This window comes from Trichosurus vulpecula, chromosome 7 (assembly GCF_011100635.1).
Source record: "Trichosurus vulpecula isolate mTriVul1 chromosome 7, mTriVul1.pri, whole genome shotgun sequence".
Classification (NCBI taxonomy): Eukaryota; Metazoa; Chordata; class Mammalia; order Diprotodontia; family Phalangeridae; genus Trichosurus; species Trichosurus vulpecula.
In genome coordinates this window covers 202,177,211-202,202,553 of record NC_050579.1, presented here as the reverse complement: position 1 = coordinate 202,202,553, position 25,343 = coordinate 202,177,211, and positions in this window count along the sequence as shown.

The window sequence follows — 25,343 nt, the reverse complement described above, 5'->3', positions numbered from 1 at the left end:
CAAAAAGAGTCACAAAGAGTCAGAGACAACTGAAAACAACTAAATAATAATGACAACAATATAGCCATTACATGTTAACTAAATATAACATATTTATGAAAAATATTTTAAAAAACAAAAAAAATTTAAATGAGGAGGTAGGCTTTGTTATACCTGTTTTTGCAAGTCTCTTTAATGTCTGATTTAATGAGAGACAGCTGGATTCTCATTTTTGCTTCTGCATTCAATCTGCTATGATATGTTGCTTTGGTTGAAGTATATGAAGAAAAGCCAGACTCAAACTGATATGTAGTTAGAAAAGGGAGAAGTATTTTAATAAGCAAATAACATCTTAATATTATTATTAAAATAGTTTTGACCTTGAGTACACCATGAAAGGGTCTTTGTGACCTCTCAGGGTCCGTGGACCACAGTTTGATCTAGACTATTGCTTCTAGATATAAGCAAGCTATTATGCAGCTGTGAATACCTACAGTCTGTCTTCATCCACCTGAAAGAAAGAGGGAAAGTCAGAAGAGGAATCAGGATTTAAAGGGGAGACTCTGCCCAAAGACATGCCTAGTTGAGCAGAAGTAGATGTGGTTTTTGACCCTTCTTACCCTCAGAAAGAGGAGGAAGTATTTTCCAGATGGCTGTTTTCTATAGGAACACCTTTTGGTTACAAATGATTTTTAAATAAACTATTTGAGTTCATCTACTTTATCAATTGTAGATCTAATTGCATTATCATCTAGTCTATGTTTCTTCACTTTTCCATAAGAATAGCATGAGATACTTTATCAGACATCTTTCTAGAATCCAGCCAAACTGTATCTGTAGCATTTCCCAGTTTAATATCTGCCAGTTTAATAAACTTGTCCAAAAAAGGAAATAAGAAATATGGTATGTCCTGTTCTTCACTGAAGCTATACTGGCTTCATGGTTCCCTCTTTCCAGAGGCTCATCAACCATTTCTTCAATAATACATGTATGCTCTAGAAATTGAAGTCACATTTAATTGCCAATAATTTTCATTTCCAGGGCAGCTAGGATGTGTAGTATATAGAGTGCTGGTCCTAGAGTCAGGAAGGCTCATCTTTGTGAGTTCAAATCTGGCCTTAGACACTTACTAGCTGTGTGACCATAGGCAAGTCACTTAACTCTATTTACCTCAGTTCCTCATATGCAAAATGATTTGGTGAAGGAAATGGAAAACACTCCAGTATCTCTGCCAAGAAATTTCCAAATGGGGTCATGGACAGTCAAACACTATTGAAAAATTACTTAACAACAACAAATTTTTTCAATTTCACTCTCTTACTTTCTTTGAAAATTGCCCTCTATCCAGCTTTGTACTAATCTTCCCATCTTGGTATCACCAATCCTGCCCAGGCTTCTACATTTCTCTGTATATTGTAGCTCTTTAGCCTTATATTTACTCAGGTATTTAGAATCACAACTTGGACCATGCCCTCATTCCCCCCAGGTGCCTTTGTGCCTCTTAATCTATGATAGAGATTTACTACCCTTAATTACCAGATCAGTCCCATCTCAATAAAGACCAGGGGCCCAAAAATGAAATTTCATATAATTTCAACATGTATTTATATAATTCAAATGTTTATATAATTTCAAAACATTCTTTGAGGCTCTAAGGCTGAATGTTGATTTATTGAATCAAATGCTTTTCAAAACTATATAAATAAATATCATCTTGTAATCTCTGCATTTTTTGATCAACAGTATTTCTATAAATATATTGTCTGCTATAGAAATCATCTGCAAAATATTCCTGTTCCTATATCATATTTCCATCAAGGAGATTCTTGATTTGTACATAGGCCATTCTCGTAAAGATATTGTTTTTAATGACAGTCTTAAATGGTGAACAATAGAAATAAAATCTGAGTTTGACTAAAAACTAAATAAATAAAATAATACTAACTCCCACAAATGCCTCATGCTAATTCCCATATGGGAGCAAATAGAAAAGATGGCACATAATTGTTGATGTCTTGCCTCTGTTTGTTTTATTAAGCCCTTCACATCTCCAACCTACCTTTAGAGACTTACTTGCACATTATTTTTCTTCATGTCCTCTATGTTCTATACAAACTGGCCTACTTACTGTTCCCTAGAACACAAAATTCCATTTCCTGACTCTATGCTTTTGTACAGGTCCATTGTCACCGGTACTTGGAAGGTGCTCTCTTCTCCAACTCTTGGAATCCTTGATTTTCTTCCAGGCCACCTGGTACAGGAAGCCTATCTAGTTCAAATTCCCCAGTTGCTAATATTACTGCACTCATTCCAAAAATTACTTTGTATAAATTTTTAATTTAATATTCTGAATATGTATTGTTTTCTCCCATAAAAATGTAAGCTACTTGAGGGCCAGGCTTGTTTTGTTCTTTTTTTTATCCTCAATACCTAACACAGTGTCCAGAATATAGAAGGCATTTAATCATAAGTGCTTTCTCAACTAAGTTGATTTGCATTTTTTTTTATCCCTTTGGAAATCTTTCTGTCTTTGAGATATCTCAAAAATTAGTCCCTTGCTAATTACGCTGAGCACAAATTTCATCTGCATGTTTTTTTTCTGACCCAGATATTTTTCCTAATTCCATCCTCTTAAGTATTATCAATATTTCTTCACATCAAACAGAGAGTACTGAGAATGTGCAATCCAAATATGGTGGTTCCACTGTCATTACCAATGAAAACAGATTACTATAAAAACACTATCACATCTGTTCTATTTCATGTTTGTTTGCTGCTCTCCTTCCAGTTTTACTCAGAATGTTCTTGGGATGACACGGGTCAGCTAGTTCTTGAGCCAAATTCCCAACAGGCTTCTTATCTCTTGAACTGCTTTTTGCTACTTTAGGAGGTGATGGTGGTCAGTCTTCTGTCACCTTCCTTTGTAATGTATTTTTAAATGAGTTTATATTCTAAATTTCTGTTGCTTTTGGCTATCATATCTTCCCTCTTTTCAAGGATATTAAGTGTTTTCTGGCTGAGGTGCCTTCTGGCATCTTTCAATATACTTGCTGGGTTTAATATTTGGAATCATCTGATATGGGTGGAAAAAGCTGGCTGAACCTGGAGTTAAGGAAGCTAAATTCGAATTTCTCTTCCACCACTTATTATTTGTGATGCTACAGTGAATAAATAACTGCATCTCTTCAAAGATTGATTAATTCACCTGTAAAATGAGAGTAACTGCTTCCAGTTACCTACTTCTCAGGACTATTGTGAGGAAAGAGCCTTGTAAACTTTAAACAGCAGAGAAATGAGTGATCGTCATTATTGCTTAAACATTTAAGAAACAGCCAAAGTCAATGTTTTTACTTTTGTCCATTTCCCATTTTTTGAAGTCCACAGCATAACTTTAGTCACATGCAATTTTGTCTTTGTCTGCTTTCTGATTTCACATTAGCTATTTAAAAAATCAACCTTTTAATTATGGCCTTTCCCCTAACTGGTCAATGTTATGAATGTTCAGTCTATAGTCATCCATTAACATAAAATGCCTAGGGCAGTGGAGCCAAGATGGTGGCTGGAAAGCAGGGACTTCCTTAAACTCTCCCCCAAAACCTTCCAAACACCTGTAAAAAATGGCTCTGAACAACTTTTAGAGCTGCAGAACCCATGAAATAGCAGAGGGAAGCAGGTCTCCATCCCAGGATGGCCTGGATGGTCTCTAGGAAGGGTCTATTGCATGGTGCTGGGAGTGGAGCACAGCCCAGCATGGGCCACGCCAGGACAAACTAGACCAGGAATTGACCTGAACAGGCCTTAGGGCCATGAATCATTGAGCTATGACAGTTACCAGACTTCTCAACCCACAAACACCAAAGACCACAGAGGAGGTTAGTGGGTAAACTGCTGGATCAGGTGAGAGTGGTTGGGCCACCAGCCTTGGGGATGGCAGAGGTGGAGCAGCAGAGGAGCTCCAGCATCAGCTGCTTCCAGAGTCCATGGCTCACACAGTGGGAGGAATCAAGCAGCAGACCAGAGTGGGAGTGCAGGGCTTGCTTTGCCCTGCTTGGATCTGGGTCATAATCCTGATTGGCAGTCCTTGGGGGAGGAGAAATGCTGCTGTGGCAGAGCTTGTGGTGACAGTGGAGTAGAAGTAGCTCTGAAAACAGCAGCACAGCCCCTAAAGCTTGAGACAAAGCACTCTCTACTCTACAAGCAGTCATACCCTGACAAAAAGCTCAAAGATCAAGTAGCTGGCTGGGAACATGGCCAGGCAGTGAAAAAGGACACAGGCTCAGACTCTAAAATCTGGTTTTGGTGACAAAGATCAAAACATATGGCCAGAAGAAGTCAACAAAGTCAAAGAGCCTACATCAAAAGCCTCCAAGAAAAATATGAATTGGGCTCAGGCCATGGAAGAGCTCAAAGAGGAGTTGGAAAAGCAAGTAAGAGAAGTAGAGGAAAAATTGGGAAGAGAAAAGACAGTGATGTGAGAAAACCATGAAAAACAAGTCAATGACTTGCTAAAGGAGACCCAAAAAAATACTGAAGAAAATAACACCTTAAAATAGACTAACTCAAATGGCAAAAGAGCTCCAAAAAGCCAATGAGGAGAAGAATGCCTTGAAAGACAGAATTACCCAAATGGAAAAGGAGGTCCAAAAGACCATTGAAGAAAATCCTACTTAAAAATTAGATTGGAGCAAGTGGAAGCTAGTGACTTGATGAGAAATCAAGATTTTATAAAACAGAACCAAAGGAATGAAAAAATGGAAGACAATGTGAAATATTTCATTGGAAAAACCACTGACCTAGAGAATAGATTCAGGAGAGATAATTTAAAAACTATTGGACTACTTGAAAGCCATGATCAAAGAAATGAGCCCAGACATCATCGTTCAAGATATTATCAATGAAAACTGTCCTGATATTCTAGAGTCAGAGGGTAAAATAGAAATCGAAAGAACCCACCGATTTCCTCTTGAAAAAGATCCTGAAAAGAAACTCCTGGGAATATTGTTGCCAAATTCCAGAGTTCCCATGTCAAGGAGAAAATATTGCAAGCAGCCAGAAAGAAACAATTTGAGTATTGTGGAAACACAATCAGGATAACACAAGATCTAGCAGCTTCTACATTAAGGTATCAAAGGGCTTAGAATATGATATTCTGGAGGTCAAAGGAGCTAGGATTAAAACCAAGAATCACCTACCTAGCAAAACTGAGTATAATGCTCCAAGGCAAAATATGAACTTTCAATAAAATAGAGGACTTTCGAGCTTTCCCAGTGAAAAGACCAGAGCTGAATAGAAAATTTGACTTTCAAACACAATAATCAAGAGAAACATGAAAAGGTAAACAAGAAAGAGAAATCATAAGGGACTTACTAATGTTGAACTGTTTTGTTTACATCCCTACATGGAAAGATGGTGTGTAATGCATGAGAACTTTCTCAGTATTAGGGTAGTTGAAGGAAATATACACATATAGCACAAGATGAGAGAGAGAGAGCACAAGATGAGTTGAATATGAAGGGGCAATATATAAAAAAGTAAAATCAAATTAAGGTATGAGAGAGGAATCTATTGAGACATGGAGAAAGGGAGAGATAGAATGGGGTAAATTATCTCACATAAAAGTGGCAAGAAAAAGCAGTTCTGTTGGAAGGAAAGAGGGAGCAGGTGAGGGGGAATGAGTGGATCTTGCTCTCATCAGATTTGACCTGAGGAGGGAATAACATACACACTCAATCGGGTATCTTACCCCACAGGAAAGTAGGGTGAAGGGGACTAAAAAGAGGTCATGATAGAAGGGAGGGCAGATAGGGGGAGGAGGTAATCAAAAGCAAACACTTTTGAAAAGGGACAGGGTCAAGGGAGATAATTGAATAAAGTGGGACAGGCTAGGATGGTGTGAAATATAGTTAGTCTTTCATAACATGAGTATTGTGGAAGGGTTTTACATAATGATACACATATGGCCTGTGTTGAATTGCTTGCCTTCTTAGGGAGGGTGGGTGGGAAGGGAAGAGGGGAGAGAATTTGGAATTCAAAGTTTTAAAAGCAGATCCTCAAAAGAAAAAAAAGGTTGTTTTGCATGCAACTGGGAAATAAGATATGTAGGGAATGGGGCATAGAAATCTATCCTACCCTATAAGAAAGTAAGGAGAAAGGGGATGGGGGAGACTGGGGTGACAGAAGGGACAGACCGGGGAATGGGGCAATCAGAATATATGCCATCTTAGAGCGGGAGGGAGGTAGAAATGGGGAGAAAATTTGTAACTCAAAATCTTGTTGAAATCAATGTTGAGAACTAAAATATTAAATAACAAAATAATTGTAAAAAGAGAAAAAAAACAAATGGAAGACCTAGGTACCAGGACTCAGATCCACTATTTTCTTTATGGCCTTCAGAGAATTGCTTCTCAGAGCTTATTTTTTTTTTGCTTTTGTATAAAATGATAATGATTAAACAAAAAGATTAAATGCCTATTAAGAGAAAATGTATTTTTTTCTGATATCATTCAGTATTCAACACATATAGGGACTTCCCACTCTTTTCTTGAAGAATACATTCATGATATACAAAGTGTGAGGCTTATAAGTAATCTATAAGACTCTGGTCTCTTTTATTTATTGATCTCAAGCTGTATTTTCCAGTTATTTTGTGCTGACCTTCCCTCACTTTTTCATTAAAGTCACTAAGTGCTCAAGTCTAATTTAACACGTTGGATGCTCTTATCAAGTTCTTTAACAAAATTTCTTTACTTCATCCTCTGCAACAAATGTTGATACTTACATTTTCTTATCTTCATGGAATATCTATTACTTACACTCATCACTGATGCCACCAGATAAGATGTGCAAGGGTCTCATGAAATTATGTCATCTTTGACCCGCTGCTGAAATCAATAGCACCTGCTTCTTTATTTGCCTCTCTGAGGGGAATTTATAAGCTATCCTTCCATTTACCTATCTTATGTCCCGATTAATGAAGGTTCACTACAATAGCCAGCCCTACTGCCCTTTCCATATTTCATAGCAGCTGTCTACCTCAAATACCACCCTGCTGCCACTACTGTTCCACCCTTTGAACCAGACCTCTAGATGCCACTCCCTGGAGAAACTAAGCTACTTAGTTTTGATGTTCTCTGGGGACATGCTTTCCCCATTAGCCCACACAGCATTATAAATAGCTTTCCCCAGGGCCCTGAGCATACTTCACCACAGCAATTTTCCTGTTTGCATGTACCTCCACTCATTTTTTTTTATCTTGTGCTCTGGAAATAGCAATCAAATTTATTCTACCATTGTTTCTGGAAAGGAGGGGTCAACTTATGGTTCCATTCACTTTGCCTGTGACTTCCAAAACAGAAACTCCCTTCCAGGGCCGCCATGGCCTATGTGTGTTGACTTCCCTTGTTAGAGTACAAGCAACTTGAGGACAAGAACTATCCCTCTTTTGTATGTCTATACTCACCACTTAACTCAGTAGGTAGGACACAGTAAATTTAATGAATGTTTTATTTTTCTTTCATCTGTTCAGTGTGGTCCATTTCACAGAGCCTTGCGTCAATTTGTTGGTCATTAGATAAAGATTGCTTATTAAAAATCACCGAGGGAGTCATAAAAACATTATATAGACAGAGTTAGCTTTTGTTGCTTGTCCTTTGCTCTTGAAGAGGACCAAGGACATCAGGAGGGTGAAGTCTTGACTTATAGGTGAATTGGATTTAAGTGAGGTGGGGCTGAGCAAAGCCATCCCTCCAGAGTCATAGGATGGGGGTGGGGCAGTCAGGATGACTGGCAATGGCCCCAGATGCAGTGGAAGACCATGGTCTTTTTAAACTAAGATCTTTACCACCTAAGCAGTGATTAAAGGCTAGGTAAGAATTGAAGCAAAAGATGACCTAGTTTGACTTCACAAAAGAATTCCTTGGGGAAGGGAAGACCCTCAGTTCCTGTCCAGAACAGAAATAATTGCTTTTTGTACTCACTCTGAGCCATCAAAACCCAAACAATGAGCAAGTGAGGCCTGGGCTAGGACCTGTTACTGGCCAATTGGTGAGAGTCAGAGTGATTTGGGCTTAAAGGCATAGTCAGCTAGTTCCATTTGATTCCCAATGGGCTTTATCAAACAAAAACACTGATTGAATAAATAAATACAGAAGAAAAAAATCTAGCCCCCAAATCTCAAGAAATCTTGTGAAGTGTAGGAGATCAAAATTTATATTCCTTTGGAAAGTGCACCCATAGGTAAGGGTATTACTTCACACAATGACAAAAGGAAGAAGGTGGGCCTGGGGGGAAGAAGATGAGGGGGTGAAGAAGAAGAGGAGGAGGAGGAAGAAAGAAATAGCAGTATTGCCCAACTGAAACTGGCCAGTTGGGTCCCCAATGGAGCAGCCACTACTACTCACAGATTCAATTGCAAGTCAAGATATCACCCTCCTGATGTCCTTGGTCCTCTTCAAAAACAAAGGACAAGCAACAACAACTAACTCTTCTAGAAAAAAGGATGAACAACAACTAATGAGGAAAAAAGGAAGCCATAGGTTGTGGTCATTAATAATTTCATTTCGAGCTCCATGAAAGGTAAGATTAAGTAGATACTTCATGAAAGCAATTGTAGAATTATCTGAAAATAGAAAACATTTATTATCTTCCCACAAGGCACTAGATTTTTTAAAACTAAAAAAATGATCATAGAATGTCAGTGCTAGAAAAAACCTTAGAGAACATTTAATCTGATCCTTTAATTTTATCAATGAAGCCTTAATTGGTTAAAGTGGCTCTTAAAGGTCTCAGTCAGCCAAAAAGATACTTCACTTCTCTCATTTGCAACTTCTTCACCTGTAAAATGGGGATAATAGCTCACCTACCTCACAGGGCTGTGAAAATCAAATCATATTAAATAATACCTGCACAGCACTTTGCAAACCTTAAAGTTCTATATAAATATGAGTTGTCAGTAAATCAGTCAATCATACATCAATCAACAAGATTTTAAATAGACAGACTAGATACTTCAAAGGACCAAGCTGTGTATTTGCATATATTGGATTTAATAAGATGAAATTTTTATTTCAAAAAAATACATCAACTTCAATTATTTGTATTTAAAATACATTTGAACATATAGATGAAATTATAACAAAGTATAGTTAAATCATGGAAAGTTAATTTTCAAACTATTTTAAAATTTTGTGGCAATCAAAATAATTAAAATGCCTGGTGCTGTGCTAAGGTATGTGCCAGGTATTCTGCTAAGCTTTGAGGCTACAAAAAGAGACAAAAGAAAATCCCTGCTCCCAAAGAACTCACAGTCTAATGGGGATTTGAACCCATGATCAAAATGATTCCTATTATAAATTTCTCCAAAGTTTGGCTCTTGGAAAAATAATTTAACATTGCTTTGGAAGAAGGAGGGTCAAAAAGACAATGATAAGTCAACCTTTAAATGTACAACAATTGAAAAAAGGATTTTCTCCTAAAAGTAGTCACCACTAAGAGACATAAAAATTGAAAGTGATCCCAGAAGAGCATTATTTCTATTGCAAAACATAAAGTAAAACCTGATAATTTATTGAATTAGGGAATTTCCTATAGGAGTTAATTCTTTGATGTCAACTACACTTACACATTCAACATTTGATCGTTTGGCAGAGGTTGAGACATTTGCTGAGTATAGAGAGGATGTCTTTGTGCGTGTGTGTGTGTGTGTGTGTGTGTGTGTGTGTGCATCTTAGCATCTTAGCATCTGGATGCCTCCCAGAGTCATATACATTTTTGGATCATCTGCTTCTCTTCTCCTTTCCAATAACTGGAATACTGGAGTATTGTGTGTGTGTGTGTATGTGTGTGTATGTGTGTGTATGTGTATGTGTGTGTGTATTTATATGTATGTATGTATGTGTATATATATATATGTATGTATGTATATACTTTGTTCTATTCATACCTCCATGCTGAGCCCTACTCTGAAAATAACATTTCGTTTCTCTCATTGTCTACAAAAGTGCCACAAAAGTATAGATAAAGAAATCTACTTTCACAATCCAAAGTGTGAAGGATATTATCTTTAAGGCAGAAATTTCACTACAAGCTTATCCTAAGTTTCCCTTCTACAGGAGTTACACATCCCATTTGTTCGACTTGTGAGGTAGATTTGCTTTGAGGTCCGCCGTTGTGTGGCAGCTGTGTTTATACAGATGAGTGTTCTGGCCAAATTATTTGTTGTCTTTTACTGTTTAATGTCACTTTCTTATTTCCCATTTCGTAGTCTGAATTAATCTCCATTCCTTCTACTTCTTCCTACACTCTCTCTTCCTACAGCACTTATTTTAACCTTGATGGTAGCATTTAGAAATTAAAACCACTACTGAAGTTTGTCACTTTTCCTTTAGCAGAAGTTTTCCTGGATAAGTAGAAGGAAATTGCCAGATTTATAGACAAGAAACTAGACCAAGGATCTATGATTTCATCAATGTAAAGAACTCCTGTTACTGAAACTTTCTCAGCCTAAATAGATCAAAACCCTTGATAACTCAATGTATGAGTCCTGTGAAGCACATAAAGGTTAAGTAATTTATCCAGGGTCATACCACTAGTTTCAGAGACAGGATCTTCCTGGACCCAAGTACAGCTGTATAAGAAGGAGCACAGGAGGACAGGGGTTTTGCCTCATCAGCCTATATTCTAGGAGACTTGCTTCTTTCCTCCAGAAGGCATTCTTTTTTCTCCTCTGCAGAGGAGGGGATGAAGTGAACAAATTTTATGGAACCTTGGACTCAATTAGGTAAGAGGAAGCATAGCATGGTAACCAGAGAATTTGGGTTCTTTTACCTTGGTTCCAAAGAAACAAAAGGTCTGATCCCTTATGCACCCCATGAACTGCCACCTCTCGAGTCCCCTGGCAATCTAATTTACTTATTTCTCCACCCTTTTGACATGAGGATGAATTGCTTCTGCTGAAGCATCCTGGCCTGAGGGCCTGAGCTGTATCCAGGATCTATTAGGAGAGTAGCAGAAGATATGTGTGCCTTTCTCCCATAGTGAACAGGCCTAGTGCCTCCATTCCCTTCCTTCTCTGAAATTTTCTTCCAGGTTTTGCTTCCAGCTTTCAAGTCTTTGACTCTATGTCTGAGCTGCCTGAGCACCTGATCTCCTCATCCTGGAAGAGCTAGTTGTCCCTGTGACCATCTCATCCTGGAATGTCTCTATGCCAACTTCCCCTATTGGTGAGTTCCTTCCAGGCTTCCATTTTAAGAAGGAGCTCAGGCAAGCTATCCTTCATCTCCTTTCTGGTTTTGCTTATGTCTTTCCTGACTTCAACACCATGTTCCCATATGGGTGCGTCCTTTTCCCAACTTTTCAGATGCTTTTTGTGTATTATCTTCCCTCACTAGATTATAAGCTCCTTGAGGTCATGGACTATCATACCTTTTGCTTGTATTTGTATCCCCAGTGCTTAGCACAATGTCTAACATACAGTAAACACTTACTTAATAATGCTCGTGGCCATGCTCTGCCTTACCTTGCCTGCCTTCCTTTCAATTTAATTCCCCTTAATTCTAGCTCTTCATCTAATATTCTCTCTGTCTTCTAGAGCCCACTGAAACCTAGCTTTTTACTGAAGACAACTCTCTCAGCACTCTCTCCAATACTAATTCTTCCCCCTCTCACATCCCCTAATACATAGGACCACATCTCCTTTAAAGTTCACTTCCTCAAATCCAGATTCTTTTTGCTGTCATCTCTGCACCTCCAGATGACTCTCCCCATAATTAGAGTACTTACAGCAACCATCTAGGCTAATGCCTTCATTTGACAGATAAGGAAACCGAGTTACAGAGAAGTTAATTTACTTGCCCAAGGTTACATGGGTGATGTCAGAGGGATTATTTGAACCCAAATCCTCTGACTCCGGAGTTAATACCCTTTCTACCATGCTATGCTTCCTCCTACCTAATTGAGTCCAAGGTTCCATAAAATTCATAGTCATGGCTCTGGCTACATACTGTCACACCCACATCCCATATGAATGTATATGTAAATGTTTTTTCATTATTAAAGAAAACTCTCAATAAGAAAATTTTATCTACCAATTAAAAGCAGCAGTTATTCTATAACCTATAGTCACAAAGAGCTATTTGAGGCACTAAGAGGTTAAGTGACCGTCCCAAAATCACACAGCCAGTATGTCTCCAAGGTATAATTTATATATAGATATAGATATAGATATATATACTTATATATATATTTATATATATATGATTATGTGTCCATTTTATGTAAATTCATATATAGGATTCAAAAATAAGTTTTTAATAGCTTAAAACTATGCTCAGACTTTTGAGACACCATATAAATAGTCCAGCCCAAACCTGAAAAATAATTCCCTCTACAACATAAACAAATGATCATTTAACCTCTATATTTATTTACATATATCCTCATTTTCACCTCTGAGCCATTACACTTTCTCTATGCCTCTCCTAGAAAGCTATTCCCATATTCCTTTGCCAATTTATTCCTTGAGGCCTGCACCAATTAATTCAGTCATTGCCAATGGTTTCCCCCTCCCTTTCTTTTAATTCCTCTGGCATAATATAATATATGCCACACAGTTTAACCTCTGGTTATTTGTTGTCTTGTATTGTTTCCTCTTGGTCTCATATATACCACTCTTGTTCACCCAGAAGATACTTCACTTCTCAAAAGGAGGTCAGTTAGTAAATAAATGTCATTATGTGCCTACTATGTTCTAGGCACTGTGTTAAGTGCTGGAGATAAAAAAGAAAGGCAAAAATAGTTCCTGCCCTCAAGGAGCTCACATTCTTATGTGAGAGACACCATGAAAACAACTATGTTAAAAGAAGATATAGGCAGGATAAATTGCAATCAATAAAGAGGAGGCAGTAGCATGAAAGGAAGGAATGTAATCATGTCACCTCCTTTTCTACTACCCACTTCCTTTCCTGTCCCTCTGAAGCATAGTTTGAGGATCAACAAATCCTTGATTAAGACCAGGTTAAGACTGAAATATTTACCAAAAGTTCAATTGGTTTTCCACAAAATGAGTGAAATTTCCCAATAGTTAAGTGTTACTTCACTTACTGCTCTGTCCACTCCTTAATGGTGACCCTTAGACTAACTTGACCAGATCCATGGTCATTACTCCCACTCATTCTCTTGCTTGTTTTCATTTAGAATTTTTTTAAAGGAATATTTTTGTTTAGTCTTTTTCTCCTCGACATGTGCATGGGAGGGACGTGGAAAAGAGGATCAGTTACCATCTACTGCTCACGGATGCCAAGAGAAGAAACGCACACACTGCCAAACCCACAATCTGGACTCACAAAACAAAATGTTGATTTTTTTCCCATGTATCAACTACCATATAAGTGTAACATACCTCGAAGATGCTCAGGATAAACTGTTTGAAAGGAATGGGGAGGGAGAAGCCAAGCATATTTTTCCAAGATCTGTTGTTTGCCCATCTTACCACAATGTTGGCTTCTATAGAGACAGACAAAAAAAGGGCTGAACACAGGGGAGATTGTGGTTCCAAATAAAGTAAGTCAACTTTTCTTCCTTCTATATACTGCTGTCAGTTTTGGATAATAGAGATCCTGAAACCGCTATGTTTCTAAACAAGCTCAGTTATTGTTATGAATAGCAAAAACAAGTAATGTCTATCTAGAAAACTCTCCCTTCTCTGCCCTATGGACTAACCATTGGCACAGAAGGTGCTGTACAGACATCAGAAGGGGCTTTTGTACTAGAATATGGAAGAAATTACATCGACAGCATCTCCCATATAAGATCATTGATCCAGAGTTGGAAGGAGCCTCAGAAGTCATCTAATCTAATCCCCTTAATCAGTAAGCACTTATTAAGCACCTGCTATGTGCCAGGAACTGTGCTAAGCACTAGAAATACTGGGGTGGGAGGGTAGAGAGGAGAGAGAATAGAAAACAGCTTCTACTTTCAAGAGCTCACAACAAGGAAGCAATTATATACACTCAAGCTATACAAATATACACAAATAGGGAATAATTAAATGAGGAAGACATACAATTGAAGCAGTTGGGAAAGACTTCCTGAAGGAGGTGTGATTTTAGTTCAGACTTCAAGGAAGCCAGGAGGCAGAGACGAGGAGGAAGAGCCTTGTTCAGGGTGGAAAGGAGAGGGGAATGCAATAAATATTTCTATAGCACCGACTATGTGCCAGGCACTGTGCTAAGAGCTTTGCAAATATTGTATCATTTGATCCTCACAACAAACCTGGGAGGTAGGTGGTCTTATTATTCCCATTTTTGAGAATGGGAATTCTCAGATGAGAAAACTAAGGCAAGCAGAAGTGAAGTGATTCACCCAGTGAATTCACTATTAAGTGTCTGTGAATCACTCTATCCACTGCACCACCTGGCTCCTTCTAGGTGGAACAGTAAGGAGGTCCAAGTCGCTGGATTGAAGAGGACATGTTAGAGAGAAAGGTGAAAAAAGAATATAGAGATAGGGAGAGACTAGGTTTTGAAAGACTTAGAATGCCAAATAGAGAATTTTGTATTTGATCTTGAAGGGAGTCACTGAAGTATACTGGCGCTGGGGGGCAGGGAGCAAGGGAAGGGGAGGGAAGGGGTGTGTGTGACATGGTTAGACAAATAATAAGAAGCAAACTGAAATTTGAAACCAGGCCCTGTGACTCCAAATCCAGTGCTCTTATCATTTCACTATGTTCAGAATCTTAGAGAGTTACCCAGGGGGCACTGAAAGGGTGAAGTGACTTGCCTAGACCCTTGAGTCTCACAGAAAGTGGATCAGAAACCAAACTTCACCCCAGATCTTATATCTAGAGGGACCAACACCCCAAATGTATAGTAGTAGTAAGTACTATAGAAATAGTGAGCATCAAAGACAGGATTTGAACCCAGGTTCTTTGATTGGACTCAGATGAGTCAAATAGATGGGTTTTAAGTTGTTAAATCACAAGATTGAACATGAACCTGATAAAATTCTTAGTTTGGTCATCTTTAGGCAGTTCTTTTCAAGAAAATTGCAAATGAAAGCCAGGGGAACATTCAGATTTATTTTTAAATTCCGAGAAGAACCACAAAATCAATGGTTTCTTCCCCAGACCCTCCTCCAACTGACAACTGACCATGAAAACCCCACTATCAAAAGAGTCACAAAGGGACTCCATGGAGGGATGAAACTAAATACCAAACATTATAATGAAAGAGTATTCCCTATGCAATGCCTGCTGAGAGCATGTTTTCTTTTACTTAGAAAACTTCCTCTTGCAAAATCCCTAAAGGTTGTGGGGCAAAGCTAGACCATCTGCTCTTGCATGTTGTGAAAAGATTTTTTTTGTGTAGACTACATTGTCAGAGGTCAGCTTCATTAGAAATAAATAAATAAAGCACTGCACTAGGAACTGAAGGAAGTATTTGCTAGCGGCACTTTCATAAAAATGTTTTGCCCCTGTGGTTGAAGACAGCCTTGTAGCTTCAAAGAGAAAAATGACCTATATTCATCAAGCAGGTCAACAAAATCTCCCCAACCCGAAAATCTCACAGTAGATATTAGAAATTGATGTTACAATGAAATAGCACTGGGGACTTGACAAATACATGTTTATATAAGATAATATATATTATATATATGTTATATATTTCTATTTAAATATATTTATATGTGTGTATATATGTATATACACATATATAATTTTTAGAAACTCTATAAGATCCATAGAATAGCAGAACATTTAATGAAGTTACTTGCCTAAGAGCACTTGGTATGCATCAGAGCAGGTCCCTGAAAACTCAGGTCTTCTGGATCCAAGTTGAGAGTGCTTTCCGCTGCAGCCAGTTGCCTTTTATATCATTCTACCTTGATGTTGATTGTTAATATAAATACATTGCTCTCCTAGTAAATTGTAAGCTCTGTGGAAGGAAGAACAGAGGAATGTAGCATTGCGGCTTTTTAGTTACCACAAGTTATATAATAGACACAATAAATATCCATTTAACAAATATGAAGATACGTAAACTTAATAGCAAAGATCATTTCATAAAAATAAAAGAGAAACAGATTTTAATTTATTGTTTACTTATTTTTAACTTTGTTTTCTTTTTAAATTTTGAATTCGAAATTCTCTCCCTCTCTTCCACTCTTCCCCCACCCACTGAGAAGGTAAGCAATATGATATCAATTAGACATGTGAAATCATGCAAACACATGTTTCCATATTAGCCGTATTTCCAAAAAAAAAAAAAGGCAAGAAAACTAAAGAAAATGAGAAATTATGCTTCAGTTTACACTCAGAGTTCATTAGCTCTCTCTGGAGGTGGATAACATTTTTTCATCATGAATCCTTTGGAATCGTCTTGGGTCATTGAATTGATCAGAGTAGCCATGTCTTTCATAGTTCATCTTCATTACAACATTGCCATTACTGTGTACAATGATCTTCTAGTTGTACTCACTTCACTTTGTATCAGTTCATATATAACTTGCCATGTTTTTTTTTCTGAAAACACTACCCTCATCATTTCTTATAGAACAATAGTACTCCATCACAATCATGTGCCACTCCGTTCAACCATTGCCCAATTGATAAGCATTCCCTACATTTCCAATTAATTGCCACCACAAAAAGAGCTGCTATATTTTTGCAAATAGGGGTCCTTTTATTTGTTTTTTTTTAACCTCTTTGGGATACAAACTCAGTAATGGTCTCTAAGTTTTCTGTTTCATTAAATATACATTTTTTCCCCTATGGATTATACTTAGTTTTGTTGGGTAAGTTATTTTTGTAATCCTAACACTTTACCATCTGGAATATCATAATCCAAGCCCTCTGCTACTTTAATGTAGAAGCCGATTAATCTTGTGTGAGCCTGACTGTGGCTTTGTAATATTTGAATTAAAGTATTTTGAATACTGCTTGAAATTTTTTCTCTTTGACCTGGGAGCTCTGGAATTTGGCTGTAATATATCTGGTAGTAGTTTTCATAGTGGGATCTCTTTCAGGAAGTGATCAGTGGATTCATTCAATTCCTATTTTACCCTCTGAATCTAAGATATTAGGGCAGTTTTCTTTGATAATTTCTTGAAAGATGATGTCTAGGCTCTTTCTTTGATCGTAGCTTTCAAGTAGTCTAATAATTCTTAAATTGTCTAACCTCAGTCTATTTTCCAGGTCAGTTGTTTTTTATAATGAAATATTTCAAATTTTCTTTTTTTCATGCTTTTAATTTTATTATATTGTTTCTTGATGAAGTCATTAGCTTCCATGTGCCCAATGCTAGTTGTTAAGGAATTATTTTCTTTAGTGAGCTTTTGTACCTCTTTTTCCATTTTGCTTATTCTGCTTTTTAAGTTCTTTTCTTCAGAGAATTTTTGTACCTCTTTTACCGTGAGGCCAATTATGTTTTGTGGGTATTGTTTTTATCAGTATTTTTGTGCCTCTTTTACCAAGCTGTTAATTCTCTTTTCATAATTTTCTTGCCTCAGTCTCATTTCTTTTCTCATTTTTTCCTCTACCACTCATCTCTTTCTTTAACTCTTCCAGGAATTCTTTTGGGGTTTGGGTCCAATTAGCATTTTTCTTTGAGGTTTTGTTTATAGTTGCTTTCACATTGCTGTCTTCTTCTGAGTTTATGTCTTTGTCTTACCTACCACTGTAATAGCTTTTTTGACCAAGTTCTTTTTTTTGTTCTCTACTCATTTCCTCTTCTTATTTCTTGACTTCAAACTTTATGTTAAATGTGGGCTCTGCTTATTGTTGGAGTGGGGAGGCATTGTCCCAAGTTTCAGACTTTTTCATACTGTTGTTTTCAGAGCTAGTTCTGGGTGTCAACAACTTCCTGATGCTTCCAAGAGGTGTGGTGGAAGAGGTGTGATCACTGCTGTCCTGTCTGTGCTCTGGTCTTTGCCCAAGAAGGATCTCTGCTCCCCTCCAGTCACAAGTACTAGCACTCCTCTTGGCTTTGGTACTGAAACTAGAGATACTGCTCTCTCACCAGCTCCCTCCTCACTGCCCTGGAATTGCTCTTTAGAACTTTTTATGGTCAATGGATTTGTCAATCAGCACCAGCTGTACTCAATCCTCTGTAATCTCTTTTTCACCAATTGCCCAACTCCTTTACCATCTCTGGGCTGAGAGCTTCTGAAGCTGCTGTGGCTGCCACACACCTACACTCTAAACAGGCTTCCACCACAGTATTATAGACCCTACCTAAGTATTCTTAGGCCAGAAAAATGTCTCACCCTAACCTTTTGTTGACTCACCAACTCTAAAATTTGAATTGAGGCATTATTTTAAAGATATTTGGAGGTGAGTGTTGAGAGAATTCAGCACAGTTGCTGCCTCTAGTCTGCCATCCTTACTCTGCCTCCCAAAAGAGAAGCATATGATAAAGCTTTTACAGCTATGAGTAGGTGCTATATTTTTAACCAAATGTCAGAGGCAAGTATAAAAGATAAAATGCAGGAACCAGGAAAAACTTCTACACAAACAAAGTTAGTATACCTAGGATGAGAAGGAAAGTGGTAGAATAGGGGAGAAAAAATCTTTGTATTAAATTTCTCTGATAAATGTTTGGTATCCAGTATATAAACACTTAAGAGATATATATGTGTATGACAGATATATAGATGTAGATATACCATTCCCAAAAAGATAGAGATCAAAGGATGTGAACAGTTCTTAAAAGGATAGCAAACTATTAAAAATTATATTAAAGAATGCTCCAAATTACAAATAACACAAGAAATCAAAACAACCTCAAGGTTTTATCTCACACCCTGAAAATTGGTAACAATGACAAAAGACAGGAAAAGGGCATTGGCATGCTGGTGAGTGTTTAGCAACTGACTCCCTGAAAATAAATATATAAACAGGACACTTTTAAATTTAATCTACAGTATCAGCATTTTCTCCATCACTTTCAGTAAATAAGCATTTATTAAGCACCTACTATGTGCCAGGCACTATGCTAGAAAGTTATGGTATTTTTAAAAAGGTAAAAGAATATTTAAGGAGCTCAGCGTCTGATGTATACTAGTTTCATTTAAGCAATAGAATAGTTCTTTGTCAAGGGAAAGAAAGTATGTCCATTATTTCTGACCACCCCCTTCCATCTTAGTTTGTCCCTTGTCTTTAGTCTCTCCTTCTCTAGTGACTCCTTCCCTTTTTGCCTTTAAACTTGTAGAAGTCTCACATATGCTGAAAAGAAAACAAAAAATCCTTTATTTGACCCTGCTGACCCCTCACGCTGCCATCTGATTTTAATCCTCTTTTTCAAGGTGAAATTTCTAGAAAAAGAGAGGCACTTTGGCTACCACTCCGGTAGGGGTGGAGAACCTGTGGCCTCGAGGCCACATGTGGCCCTCTAGGTCTTCGAGTGTGGCCCTTTGACTGAATCATTGAATCATTGATTCAGTCAAAGGGCCACACTTGAGGACCTAGAGGGCCACATGTGGCCTTGAGGCTGTAGGTTCCCCACCCGTGGTGTAGAGAATACTGAGCATGACACTGTATACTTGCACAAACAAGGGATAGAGCTGGTGCCAGAGCTTCTTGGGAGAGACACTCATGGTTCCAGATACTCTTCAGGAGAATCATGTCAAGAGAGAAGCTACAGACATGTAGGGCAAGCTAGCTTCTAAACATGTCTCATTTCAAGTTTGCCTCCCTAGACACTGCTGGAATGGACATCTCTGGGTGAGATCTCACCCTTTGTCCTGATTTTAGCTGAGATTTTATCTTGTTCCTAGCTGAAGAGTTCATTCCATTTTGTGTATTCTTTGAAATATTTTCATTTATAAAAAAAATTCTCATATGTATAACTTCTCCAATTTCTTCTTGCTGTTTGCTTGGAAAAGGGGTGGGAGGTGAGGTGGAGAAGAACAGAACAAGCATTTATTAAACACCTACTATTTGCCAGGCACATAAGCAGTTAAGCACTTTACAAATATTATTTCATTTGATAATGGATTTACTCACTATATATAACTGTCTTTTGTATAACTAGCATTGGGTGGGAAGCAGCTAAGGTAAGAATTTTTCATTGTTGTTGTTCAGTCACTTCAGCCATATCTGACTCTTTGTGACTTACTGTCCCCTTTAAGAGGGACCACAGAAGCATCTTTCCTCTTAAATTCTCAAACATTGTACCCTTAGCCTACAGACATGGGGAGGGGGCAGGGCATGAGGGCAGGGAGGAAGGAGATAGGAGGAAGACAGACATAATTCTAGCCTGACATCCCTCTCAGAGACTAGGGAAAAGAGATCTCACACTCAGGGTACTCTTGGGGCCTACTTGCCTTAACCCCTCAGATAGCATACAGGCAAGAACCTTGGCTGCTTTCCTCCTCCCTGCAGAAGTGGATCAGTCTTCAGATCAGAGAGAAGGGGGAGAGAAAGAAAGAGAGACAGAGACAGAGAGAGAGGAAGGGAGGGAGGGAGATCCATGCTACCCATAAGCTATATCTGTACATTTAGACAACTCATCTAGATATACATCTCTTACCTGTGGACCCATCTATTTTGCAACAGACTAGTCGACCAATTAAAGGTAATTTGAGGAGGGATAGACCACTTAAACCAGGAAGAGATTTACTGAGGAGACATACTGATTTACTGAGAACACTTCAAGGAAGCCTCCTTCCATAAAAGAAGCTAGGGACCCCAGAAGGTGGAAGTGGGGATATTCCAAGTGTGGGAGATGAGAGATGGCAATTCACATTTGCTGAACAGCAAGCAGGCCAGTTTGGCTGAATAGTAGAGCATGTGAAAGGGAGTAAGATGAAATAAGTCTGGAAAGGTAGGCTGGAACCAGATTGTGGAGGGCTTTGAATGCCAGGCTCTAAATGCTAGCCTTGAACTCTCTTCCAAGGTCCTGTTCCACATTTTCAACAGCTTGCTTTATGTTTCAATTTGGATGTCCTGCCATCACCTAAACCTCAACCTAAATCCACACCCATAACAAATTTTAAAAGGCAGAAAGAGCCTTGAAAAACAACTAGTCCATCCACCCCACCCCAACCCCCCACCCTGCCATTTTATATAAGGGGAAGGTGTGACATAGAAAGTAAAGTGACTTGCCATAGGTCATGTTTGCTGCAGAGCTGAAGTTTCTGACTCCTACTACAACTTCTTTCATCTATAAGCTGGCTCCAACCTACTTTTCTTTCTTTATTATAGCTTGCTCCTCTTCACAATTTCTGGTTAGAGGCCAGACTGGCCTACTTACTATTACTCTCTCAAGACACTCCATCTTTGCACAAAATGTCCCCTATTCCTAGGCTGGCCTCCAGCCTTGCCACTGCCTCTTGGAATCTCCAACTTCCTTCAAAACTCAGCTCAAGCACAATCTGCCCCTCAAGGCCTTTAACGATCCTCTCAGCTGCTAGTGCCTCCCCACCAAAATCACATAGACTTTATATTTTGTATATGTATATATGTTGTCTCTCTAATAGAAGTTGTCTGAGAGCAGAAACTCATTTTTTTCTTTGTGTCCCCGGCACTCAGCACAGAGTCTAGAACACAATAGGCCCTTTTAAAACATTGATTAATCGATCATCTTTCTTCCTCTATTTTCTCTTCCCTCCCCTCCAAAAAAATAAATCACAAAAAAGGACTCCCATGCCTTGGTTCCCAATTTCTGTTACTAATACCAGCATTCTTCAAGTAATCAAGCTCAAAATCATCAAATTATCTTTGACTCTCTTCTCTCCCTCGTCCACTTCCTCGTTCTTTATCAAACCAATCATCACATCCTATCAATTCTAACTTTAAAATTTCTCTGACATCCATCTCTCCTCCTTGCTCTTATCTGACCTCAAGTTTTTATCACTTCATAGGTGGCCTATCGTGATAGCCTGCAGTCTTTCTCAGCTCCCATTCAGCACTCATGCCATGTAAATCTTCCTAAAACACTTCCTTGGCGACTCATTTAAAAACTATCATTGGATCCCTTAAGGATCAAGTCCAAAAACTAATATGTCTCTGGTATTGTGGCTTTATCAATATGGATCACAGGGAAGCACGAATAGACATCTCTAACTTCTCCTCCCCCTTACTCTTCTACAAGGGATACTTTAATTCCTGCCAGGAGGAGAAGCAAGGGGTTCACATCAAAGGCTAGCCACACTGCTTTTCTCAGAAAGATGGGCTATGGGATTAGAATTATATCTATCTGCTCTCTTAAATATTGTTAGTCTAGGAGTTGCAATTGTGGGATTCAAACTAAACCTTAATGAGGAAGCAGGGAGCCCAAGCTTTATGTCCAAAGCTTGACTCTCTTTCCACCAAATAGCAGTTTCACAACGAACATATATAGCAAATTGTAATCCATTTATCCAAGTCTGCAGGAAACAGAAATCAGAGAAAGGACATATTATATTTATAAGAAAATATATAACAGACAATATAGTTTGAAGGAGCTCTCTGCTGGGAGCAAAATACCTCAGTTCAACCAAGAAAGAGTCCCATGTCTAATCCAAGGGGAAAATTCCCCAATGTTTCTAGAGTAGCAAGCTGGGAACATGGATATAATCACAGGTATACATGTTGGCTTCTTCCCAGAGTCTTTCTTTCCCTTCAGTGACCTGAAAAGAGGTTGGCATCACGAATCTTCTCTCTCAAAATTGGAAGCCAAAAGAACTGAGGGGCATTGATCTCTACCAATGAGAAAAGAGTCCCACACCAATGGGCTTTGGCATCCAGGTTACATTTGTCCCCTGGGTCAAAACTTTTTTCAATCCCTTGAAAAGATCAGCTGGCAGCAAGTCTCAAACTTATAACTATACATTATAAACACAAACATTAGTGCTTTGAAATAAGTTTGCTTTTTAAAAAAATTAATTTGTTTTATATTTAATTTGTGGAATAAAACAAGCATTTCTATAACATAGTACAATAAAAAGATGACTGCACATGAAACAAACATACATAAATACATATAAGAAATAACACGTTTCAAATGTACATGCATGTCCATTTTATACAACAATCAAACAAAGCTTGTCTAATGAACAAAGCAAAGTTAGCTAGTTGCAATAATAATACTATCAATGGCCCTATGTATAAAATACGACTTAATTATAAGTAGCAGGACATATACAAAACAATTAACAGATATTGCAATAGCATGAACAAAACATAAAACATACTTAAATGAACATAACAGCAAAATAAAAAACAGAGATACTTAAATATTCAGTAATTCATAAGTACAACAATAAACAAATGCAATTAAATGCAAGGTACATTTCATATGGACAATCTCTAGTATTGTCATATATATGTATATACATATATGTATACATAATGTAATCATATCTTCAGGTTTACTTGTAGCATTATAACTTAGCCTAGTAACTGGTCTAATAAGCCTAGTTCTCCTGTCATTGACTGATCTCTCTGCTCCTACACCAGTTAGTTGTTGGAATAGGCTGACCATCAGAATCATTATAGATTTGTCTGTCTACAGTTGGGCTGGCAGCCATGTCAAGTTGACCATTAGCATGTTGCTGCTTTTTGAGATTGATTCTGTACCCTGCTTGCATCTGTAACAGGTTTGGACAGGAAAGGCATTGCCTTAATAATACTCACAGTCTCCTTCACTGGGTGCATTACTTTCAATGCCCACATGTGGATCAGAAGGTCATTGGCCCAGATGGAGAGCAGTCTTTTCCTCAGCTTTTGCTTAGGTGAGTGTCCATCAGTTCTCTCCACCTGCTCATTAAAATGTTCATCTACCTCTCCTATAAGCAATAGGTGGCTGTAGTGGAATGGTCCTGATATTTTGTGAAGAGGTAAGCTGTCTAGTCTCTTAATAACTTTGTATGGGTTAGCATTCCATCAGTCAGCCAATTTGTTAGTCCCCTGAGTGCCAAGGGTGATTAATCAAATTCTGTCTCCTTGTTGAAGGCCTTGACACCGTATTCTGGCAACAAAAGTCTCTGATTTCTGTCACAGATCTTCTGAGCTGAATCTGAGGCTAATTAGTAGGCGTCTCTCAGTTTCTTCTCTCATGGAAATAGTAGACTCTTACTAGCCACCAATGTTCCTTGCCAATCCCCTCCTTCCTTCAAAAAAAAGGCTAAATTCTCAAATTCTAAAATCATAGACTCATAGAGTGGGAAAGAAGCTTAGAAATCATCCACCTCAACCAACTACCCCTTGCAATTATCTTTTCTTCAAAATAGTCACCCAGCCTCTGTTTGAACATTTTACTAAAGAGAACCATTGCTTTCCAAAGTAATAATATCTCAAATTAGATAACCTGATAGCGTCAGGCCACAAGAATGAATTCTCAATCACAGCCTTTTAAGTAACATTTCCTGACTATGGCTCCTCTTTGTGGGTCCCTGGCTTCTTCAAAATTGATTGCATTCACCAAACATTCATAGGCTTCAAGGTAATTCTCCAGCCCACAGAACTGAGCTGTTCATAAAGTTCCCTGGAGATCAGAAGCATTAAGCCTATAATTTTTGGATGTGGTCTCAAGTTAAGTCTCGGCCCTTTAAACTGCAGGTCTGACCATGTCTGCAAAGGAAATGTGCTGAAGGGGGGGAAACTGAAATAAGATACACACGGACATAACTGAACTGCTATTTCTTCCTCATTCACATGGGCCAGTTAGAGAAGTACTGAACTCGTCCAAACCAAAGAGAGTTTACTTTTAAAATTTGGAAAGGAATTTCACATCTGGCTGAAGAATAGAATAGGACTCCATTAAAAAGGATTAATAGGGAAAATGAAGGCCTTTTTGTTATTGTATAAAGCAAGGTAGTCTATAAAGTAGGTTAAGCAAACCCCCAAACTCTATCCTTTCCTGGAAATCCCAACATGTTCATGACAAACCAAATTAAGTTCCAAATGTAGGCCAAAGAGTATTTCTAGCATCTTAACAACCCAAAATCTGCCTAGGGAATATGAGAAAGGTCAACTGGGCTAAGCCACCAAATCAGCAAATAGAACAAATTGTCAGTTTTAATCACAAAGGAAATTTCTAAAAATATTCAATCTCTAAGACATTCAATTTGGCAAATTTGTTTTAAGCAGCTACTGTGTGTTGGGCATTGTGTCATCTGCTGGGGGAAGAAAATGAGGAGAAATCAGATCAGCTTTCAAAGAGTTCAAGTCTCCTCAGTAGACACAGCACATACATACATAAGAACATACAAGAAATTAATGGTGGAGGACAGAAGAATGAAAATTATTCCACTTCCACTAGAACTGTCAGTAATATATGGCATGCAAGCAGAGAAGATACACGGAGATGGCCCAGGAATGAAGATTGGGAAGGTTCAAATGATGGAAGAACAATTAAAAAGGTAGTTGGATAAAAGTCTTATTGGAGCCA